Below are 8,313 nucleotides of genomic sequence, written 5' to 3'. Positions count from 1 at the left end.
TTATATGACCATGGACCTATCCATCGTAGCCCAGCAGGCTCAGCAGTGGATGTACAACAAACAACAGTGGTTCCCCCTTTCCCAGAGCCTATCAATAGTCAATAGTTTAGAGGTGAAGCATAGAACCCTTTAAGGGCCTTGACTTCCTTGATGTAATATAATTATAGCCCATTCTGTGTGGGTCCAAAGCCCTGTCTTAGTCTCTTCTTGTCTACAGAGATGAATGTCTAGTCTTTGCTAATCTTTATTTTTTGAGGACAGGATACTCAAAGACAAACATTTCCTTTTTAGTTGGTTGGCAGCCAGAGTGACCAGCTCTAATTTGATTAGAGACAACTTCTAATTTGATTAACTCTCATCTCTGTGTTACACCCCTAGCAGCATGATAGCTGACAGTTGCCATGAAGAAAATGAGATGGAATCATAAAAGAAGAAAAATGAGGCCAGTGAGATGATTCAGTGGGCAAAAGTGTCTGCTGTCAACCCTGAGGATGCAAGGATCATTTCTGGAGTCCTGATGGAGGAAGGAGAGAACTGATTCCTGCTTGGAATGTTCTTGGAACCATGTGCATTCTGTCTTGTATACACCCCCCCCCCCCATGCATATACACACACACACACACATATACACAGACAGTATATGCATAGACACTGACTCACATAAAGAAACAGTTCCTTTCCCTGTGCTGCTGGCTGGTACTATTGGTTTCCCAATTCCAAGATAGAAAAGGACTCAGTTTTGAAGTGGTTTCATATGTATTCTGTTACATAAGAAGTTGACAGAACTCTCAAACACTGGACCACCAATCAGGTAGCATACACCAGCTGATATGAGGCCCCCAACACACATACAGCAGAGGACTGCTGGGTCTGTGTTCATTCAGAGATGAAGCACCTAACCCTCAAGAGACTGGATGCCCCAGGGTGTTTAAAGGTCAGATGGGGTGGGGAGTGGGGAGGATGTGTGGGATGTAGAACAGTTGGAGGGTAGATGAGGGAGGGTAATAAAGTCTGGAGTGTAAATAAATAAATAAATTAAAAAATAAGTTTACAGAAAACTACTTTTTAAAGAATAAGCAATAAAGCAAAGCAGAAATGATAAGAATTAGTTTTAAAAATTAGGACCCTATTTCTCAGAACCTGATAGAAAACTTTCTAATTGTTTCCAAATTAATTTTTGAGGATATATTTTTTATTTAGTTGTATGTGTGCTGGTTTGAATGAAAATGGCCCCCATAGGATCATATATTTCAATGTTTGGTTCCTAGTTGGTAGAAATATTTAGGAAGGGTCAGGAGATGTGGTTTCATTGGAGAAGCTGTGTAATTGGGTGTGGGTTTTGAGGTTTCAAAATTCCATGCCACTCCCAGGCTCTCTCTCTCTTTCTTTGTGCCTGTGTCTGTCTGTCTGTCTGTCTGTCTGTCTGTCTGTCTGTCTGTCTGTCTCTGTCTGTTTCCTACTTGAGGATCAGAATGTAAACTGTTAGCTACTACAGTGTTATGTCTGCCTCGTTGTCTATTGCCATGTTCTCCAATATTATGATCATACATGATTATATGATTATTATCATAACCCTCTGGAACCATTAGCCCCAAATTAAATGCTTTCTTACATAAATTACCCCAGCCATGGTGTCCTATTACAGCGATATAAAAGTAGTTTAGACAGTATGTGTGTATCTATGTGTGTATAGGATGTGTGAGTGTGTGTATGTGTGTGTGCAAGTGCATGTGTATGTGCACGTGGGTATAAGTGGAGGCCAGAAGAGGCCATTGGATCCCCAGGATCAGGAGTTACAGTGGTTGTAATCTTTCTATTGTAGTACTGGAAACCAAACCATAATGATCTGGAAAAATAACAAGTGCTCATAACCTATGAGCTATCTGTCCAGTCTCCAGATTAATTTTTGAATGAAACTGGAACATGTCAAAATCCACCAAGAAATCCAACCGGGGTCTTTATTTTTGTATGTTATACAATTCTGAACCTTGTTAGGATCTTTCAGGTAAAAAAACAAAAAAACAAAAACAACAAAAAACCCCTGAGATACTGCCTTCCTTATGATGTGTCAGTAGGAGCCAAGCCATACTTATGAAGAAAAAGTGTGTATGTATACCTGTACATGTACACACACACACACACACACACACACACACACACACACACACACATCCTATTATCCCCCTAAATGAGGTTAAAGCAAATTCATTAATTTTTAATCTGAAAACACCTTAATTAATTCAGGATGTGAAAGGTTAGTTTGAAAATAAGGTATGCTACAGAGGGGATGGCAGGCACCCTGGTGTGCAGCAGATTGCCTCTGATCTTTTGCAATCCAAGTGAGAAGTTGTTGTTCTGTTATGGATGAAAAGGCTCATTATTTCAAAGATAATTGCTCAGATGCCATACCAGTGAGGTCACACTGCACAGAGCTGTGGTTTCTGATCCAAAGACTTGAGCTAATTAACAGTTAAAGGTATAGGGAAGCGTTTTGAAAGTTGTGTAGAGAGCAACCCACAAACACTTCCTTTCGCCAAACAATTTAAGCACCTATTTGAGGTAGGATGCTGTTAGTAAAATTGTAAAAATTAGAAAGAAAGAACAACTAAATTTTTCTTCCTACTATGTAGTCACATGTTTTCTGTATTGCTCAACTTTTGTTTGATGTCTCTTCTGATGATATTGGACTCACAGGAACTTCCATCCCAGTAACTACAAAATAAAAAGAAAAGTGTTCAGCATGAAGGCATAGGCTAGCATTCTAATTGAATAGCCATTAGATGGCTGCCCTGGTTCGGAAAAAGAATTCAGCATTTGGTGCCTACCTGGAGTGGGCTGATATCTGGTAAGTTTCTTTCAGGCAAGAGTGTTGGATTTTACAAATCTATGGTTTTCCCATGTAAGATGTAGCTCAGTGGTCGGTTGTTCCTGGGAGACACCATGCCTAGACCTTGCACTTGGTGGGTGTTTTTGTTTGTTTGTTTGTTTGTTTATTTATTTATCTATTTATTGTTCTCCTCCTCCCCCTAGAAATGATAAGTGATAAAGGGCAGACACAAGTATTGCCAAGGCAGGAGAGAGAGTCTTGGCCATGATTTACTATAATGAGTTAACACAATGAGAACTAACAGTACTTTAATACCTTTATAACTATTTTAGATTTTTAACCTCCATTGTTAGGTTTCAGGTTTTGAATATAATTGAAATCTTGAAGCCCTGGGTATTGGACTTCTCCAGAAGATGCACTTACGTAAGAGTGGTACAGTGTGGTGCTAAGGCTTGGAGATGGGAGCCCAGTGTCACCTGGCCTCTTCGTTCTGTTTCTCACCCTTCCAAGGGAATGCTATGCTTGCTTGGATTTCTGAATTGCAATGTTTCATAATGACTCTGCAGGTGGTGCTATCAGAACTAAAGCTGAATTTTATAGTAAGCCCCAAGGTCTTTTGCTATTAGAAAAACTATTAACACTTTACATCAAAGCTAAGGATGGATTATATACTTTGTGCAAAGATCAAGGCTGACTGTTTCAGTGTTTCTTAGTTTATTTTTGTGCTGGTTTCATCCTTGCAGGTGTGGAACATAGAGTGAAAAAAAATGAGGTGAGATTTGAACCTTTGCAGATGCATATATGGAAGGAACCTTGTCATTGGCTTAGCATGGACATGTAACAAACTGAACACAGAGTAGAGCTGGTTCGGAACTAGCACAGTGACAGGACAGGCTCCCTCTGGTATGAAAACATCTTCAGGCTGCAACAGGCTTACTGCTGTTTCCCCTTTATAAAGAAAGGTAAAATGTCAGTGCTGGAATGGGGGGGTAATTTTGGTAGTGACTTATGAACTAATTGGAACTGGCTATTTAAAACTGCACTGCATGTTTAGCTGTCAGGCACATGTGGAAGGTTTTGTTAAGAATTTAGTGACTACAGAGTCTATCAACAGGACACAGGGTCAGTGCAGTACTCTATTCTCCTGTCTACAGTGACTGACTCAGGGACATGTCAGCCTGGCTTTATGCTATTCATTTTGGATGGAAGAACAGGGACACTGTCACTTTCTTCCTCCTGGAGCTGAAAGCCTTCACCTGCAGAGCTGCCTACAGCAATGCCATGCTTCACACAAGGATAGCCCGAGAGGGAGATGGAAAGGGAGAGGGAGATGGAGAGGGAGAGGGAGAGGGAGAGGGAGAGGGAGAGGGAGAGGGAGATGCCCAGGGGTCAGGCAAACCATAGAATCTTTTAAGTTCCTGGCTTAGTGGCTGGGCTCCTCAGGGCATCCCTGGGTGCCAGCAGCTCTTCAGTTGTGCACCGAGCACAGGTACTTTATAGCACCCGCCCACTTCTCAGCACTGTCTCTTGGGCTTCAGTCATACTGAGGCCACTACACAGATGTGTTGCGTCAGTAAAAAGGACAGAGCCTATTTGAAGGAAATATGATATGCAACCATGTGCAGAGGATTCTCTTGAGATAGAGGAAGAAATGTTTCTCAAACCTGGCCACAATCTCACCGGGAGAGATTCTTATACTTCTCTTGTGTTTAGGAGTGGCTGCCTTTGGCACATCTCTCTTCCACCCTTTAGGCTTCCTGTCAGCTCCCCCCTGAGAAGCCTGAGCACTGAATTCATGTGCTTCCTCCCATCTTATCCTCATAATATACTGAGTTTGATCTTTGCCCCCACTCAATTCCATATGATGATATGGCATTGGTGGTAGCTAACTTTTGTCTGTGTTCTCTCTTACTGTATAAACCTTGTTATTAACAGGAGCCATATGTATTAGGTAGTCTACCATTTTCTTGTTTTTTTACATCTTTTGTTGTTGCTTTTGTTTTTTCTTTTTCTTGTTTTTCTCTGTTATTTTCTCAATATGGTGCCCAGCATTTTTCTGAAGTTATGGGTTCAAGCAATCCTCTTCCTTCTGCCCCCACAGTAGCTTAGAACATACATTCATGTTGTTGCTTCTGCTTTCTTTCCTCTCCCTATCATTATGACCTTCAAAGTAGCAATTATGATCACTAACCCATTCAATTAGAATCAGAAAATGAAAGAAAAAAAAAAAACCTTACTCATGAGACTGATGCACATGATCAATCACAGAATGCCTGTTTTTCTTATCTTCCTTGACAATGGACCTGCAAAATTTCCCAGATGTTGGACAGTGTTTTTTCCAGGGTCTGGGGAGGAAGTATTTTGGTGATCAGTCATCATTCTCATAAACACTGAAGCCCAGAAAGCCCATACTCTACTCCTTTGCTGAGTTCCCCCCCTACCCCCCCTAGAAAGACGCACTGCTGGATAGAGGCTGCTGGATTTTCTTCTTTTTCAAGAGAGTTGGGGAGAGAAGCTTCTCTCACCTGGCTTTCAGGGGTTATTGACTGAGGATGCAATTGTAAAATTACCTGGTGTCTTTGTGGTAGACAGCTGTAAGACTGAGAGGAGCAGAACAGAAGTATCAAAAGAGTCTTCGTACTACCCAGCTGTGAAAACATCCCAACTCCAGCTTCCAGTCCCATGGACTGAATCAGATCTACTTCTCACTGTCCAACTGTGACGCATACAAAAGAACTCTAAAAGGGGCTGTAATAGTGAGTCCAATCTATATAGCTGTAGGAATGTAAAGTTATGTTTTCTTAGAAAAAGACAATTGAAAATCAAGTCACAATCGATGACTAGATGGTAATGAGATGTTTATTTGCTTTTTGCCTGAACTGAGAAAAATGTTCCTCCATGATAATGGAGTAAGGAGTTCTGATCATTGAGGTAGACAAGATGTATCAGGAAGGATTGCAATTTAAGATAATGTTGTTCTCACCTATTTCATTTAGTGCTACAAAATGAATGCCTGTTTCAAGAGCACTGGAGAATTGGAATGACTGCTGTAATAGCTCTAAAGCTAAGATACCTTCAAGAAAGAAACATTTTCTTTTAAACAATTATGTCTAATTATACTTAAGAAATTAAAAGGTTCTTAGTATTTATGAATAAATAAGTTTTCTTTCTGTTTTCCAGCTGTGTTTTCTCTCTCAGAGGTCTATTAAATAGAAGAACACTATATACTACTGAATTTTAAATCTTTTTATTTTTAATTTAAAAAGGTTTCGCAGTATGAAAAACAGTCCTTATAAAACACGGTTAACTCAGAATAATGGAAAGCTGTGTTTCTCACAACTTAGGACATGGTCTTTGTTTCCAATTGTACCAATTCAAGTTTATTATTCCATCTCAGCTCTCCTATGCATAGCTTAGGTAGATGAATGTGCAGACTACATCATAAACAAAAATAAATACTTACTAAGTACATTTTTTTTATGGAAAAAGGCTAGGAAGGAATCTGTTTTCAATGAGTTTTTGGGACAAGTAGAGATGGAAGGACAGTTATTAACCAAGTATTTCCCTAAGAAGAGAATTGTCAGGGTAGGGAAAATACTGTGTGTATAAGCAGAGGGACTTGACTTTCCCCTGAGGACTGTAAGACCTCTCTAGGGACACAGTGCATAAAAAGATCTACGGAAAGTGGGAGGCAATCATTTTAAAAAAAATTTATTTTAGGCACCCAGAGGGTAGAACATCCTATCCAGTCTAAGCATATCTTATGTTTTAGCACTTGATATTGTTACGTATATCTGAATATATTAGCAATATCAAACGTGTACAATTAAAGCATTAAGAAATAAGTTGTTTTGACATTAAAAGTAAATCACTACAGATAAAAATAAAACCCCAGAAAATAAATACATGAGTAGCATTTAAAATTCAAAGAAATAATAGCAAAGGAGGCTACAGGAACCCTAGTTATAGTGTGAAAAATTGAGGTTAAGCCATATTGAGAACTTCTAGGAAGGGTTTTTAGTTCTCTTCCGCCCATCAGAATAAGGATACTTGTTAAAACAGCATCATTCTTAAATGGTGTCATCCATTCAAACACTGATGCCAAAATCCTTTAGTTGAGTGAATGTTTCTTAGGCTTCTGAATTATTTTGTACATTTGTCTGTGAACTTCTTTGTAAAACTCAATTTTAGCAAAAACCCTTGGTCAATCACTCAGATATAATAAATATCTAGTCCCCTTTCTGGTTAGGCTCCTCCTCCCCAGGTAGTGATTGTCCTGACTTCAGCAAGCACACCCTTAGGTTGGTTAATTCAGTGTTCCACTACTCTTTGGTGTATCCTCTTAGTTTTCTGCCAATTCTGCTTCGTGGCTATGAGTATCCATTTGCCTATCATGTATTCAGATTCAAGTCCACTTTCTCCTGTAGTTCTCAATTCTGGATCCCGGTTCTGTCATGATGTTGATTATTCTGTTTTGACAAGTATCATTGAATATTTTTTCTTTAACCTAATTCTGGTGCATGGAGCAGAATTAATGTTTAGTTGCCGATTCTTACTTATTGTTTGATCCATCTTAAGTGTTATATTATTAAGCTCTTTATAACATCTCCCTTGAAGCACTAGCTTGGCTGGGAGTTTTAGAGAACAGAGTCTTATCTCTTTGTCATGAAATCCAAGGACAATACAGAAGTGCTGACTGTTTGGCTGGAGAGTAAGATATTTATGAGGGTGTGTTGTATAGATGGTAAGGTGTATGGGGTTGTAAATTTAGGGTATAACTCAGGTAAGGAACATCTGTTTGTAGACAGGGAATGTCTTACCTTCACTCTGCTGTCTTTCTTCTTCTCTCCTGTACTGCTACAATAAATATTAATTCCCTTTCTTCTGTCTAATTTGTCCTCTTCACATGTGTATTCCACTCTGCTTTTCAGACAGAATTCTTCATAAAGATTTAATGATAATACATTCTCTTGTAATCTGACCATTGCAGTTTAGAGCCCTTTGGTGATATGTCACCATCCTGAGGATGACAGTGAGCTTCATAGGTAGCTTGGCCATGTGGCTCTTGATTCTTTCTGAAGCTCCACTTTGCTATGACTTTATGCTTAGCTTACTACTCTGCCAGATGCATTAGCAGCAGTTCCTTGATAAATACAGTCCTTGACTGGTCTTGCTTTCCCTTTCCAGCATGCTCTCTTGTGGTCTACTGTTCTATTAGGTCACAGTACTGCTGGTTTCCTAGGTTACATTATTCTATTTTGACTCAGTTACCTATAATACCTTCCTTCTATGTCCCATAGATCATTTGCCTTATTGTTGAGTCTCTCTTTTCTGTTAATCTACTATGACCTCTTAGGTCACTAATGTGTCTTGTTTGATTTTATCTACAAAGAGCCTAATATTATTTCTGGAAAATGGAGGGATGTAGCTTATGATGGGCAGAACTTACCATAAACAAGGTTTGTTTTGTTGTTTTTAATACTATT

General features: G+C 39.3%; 1 long non-coding RNA gene across 1 annotated transcript; it reads right to left on the bottom strand.

The window, feature by feature from the left end:
* Positions 1-2,534: 2,534 nt before the first annotated feature.
* On the bottom strand, positions 2,535-7,978 carry LOC110291971. The gene is made up of 3 exons (XR_002377622.1): positions 7,648-7,978; positions 5,065-5,172; positions 2,535-2,712 (listed from the first exon to the last, which is right to left on the bottom strand). It is a non-coding gene; the product is annotated as an uncharacterized LOC110291971 (long non-coding RNA).
* Between the last annotated feature and the right edge of the window lie 335 nt (positions 7,979-8,313).

This window comes from Mus caroli, chromosome 3 (assembly GCF_900094665.2).
Source record: "Mus caroli chromosome 3, CAROLI_EIJ_v1.1, whole genome shotgun sequence".
Classification (NCBI taxonomy): domain Eukaryota; kingdom Metazoa; phylum Chordata; class Mammalia; order Rodentia; family Muridae; genus Mus; species Mus caroli.
The sequence above is the reverse complement of the archived record's forward strand: the minus strand, read 5'-3'. Positions and strand labels throughout refer to the sequence as shown.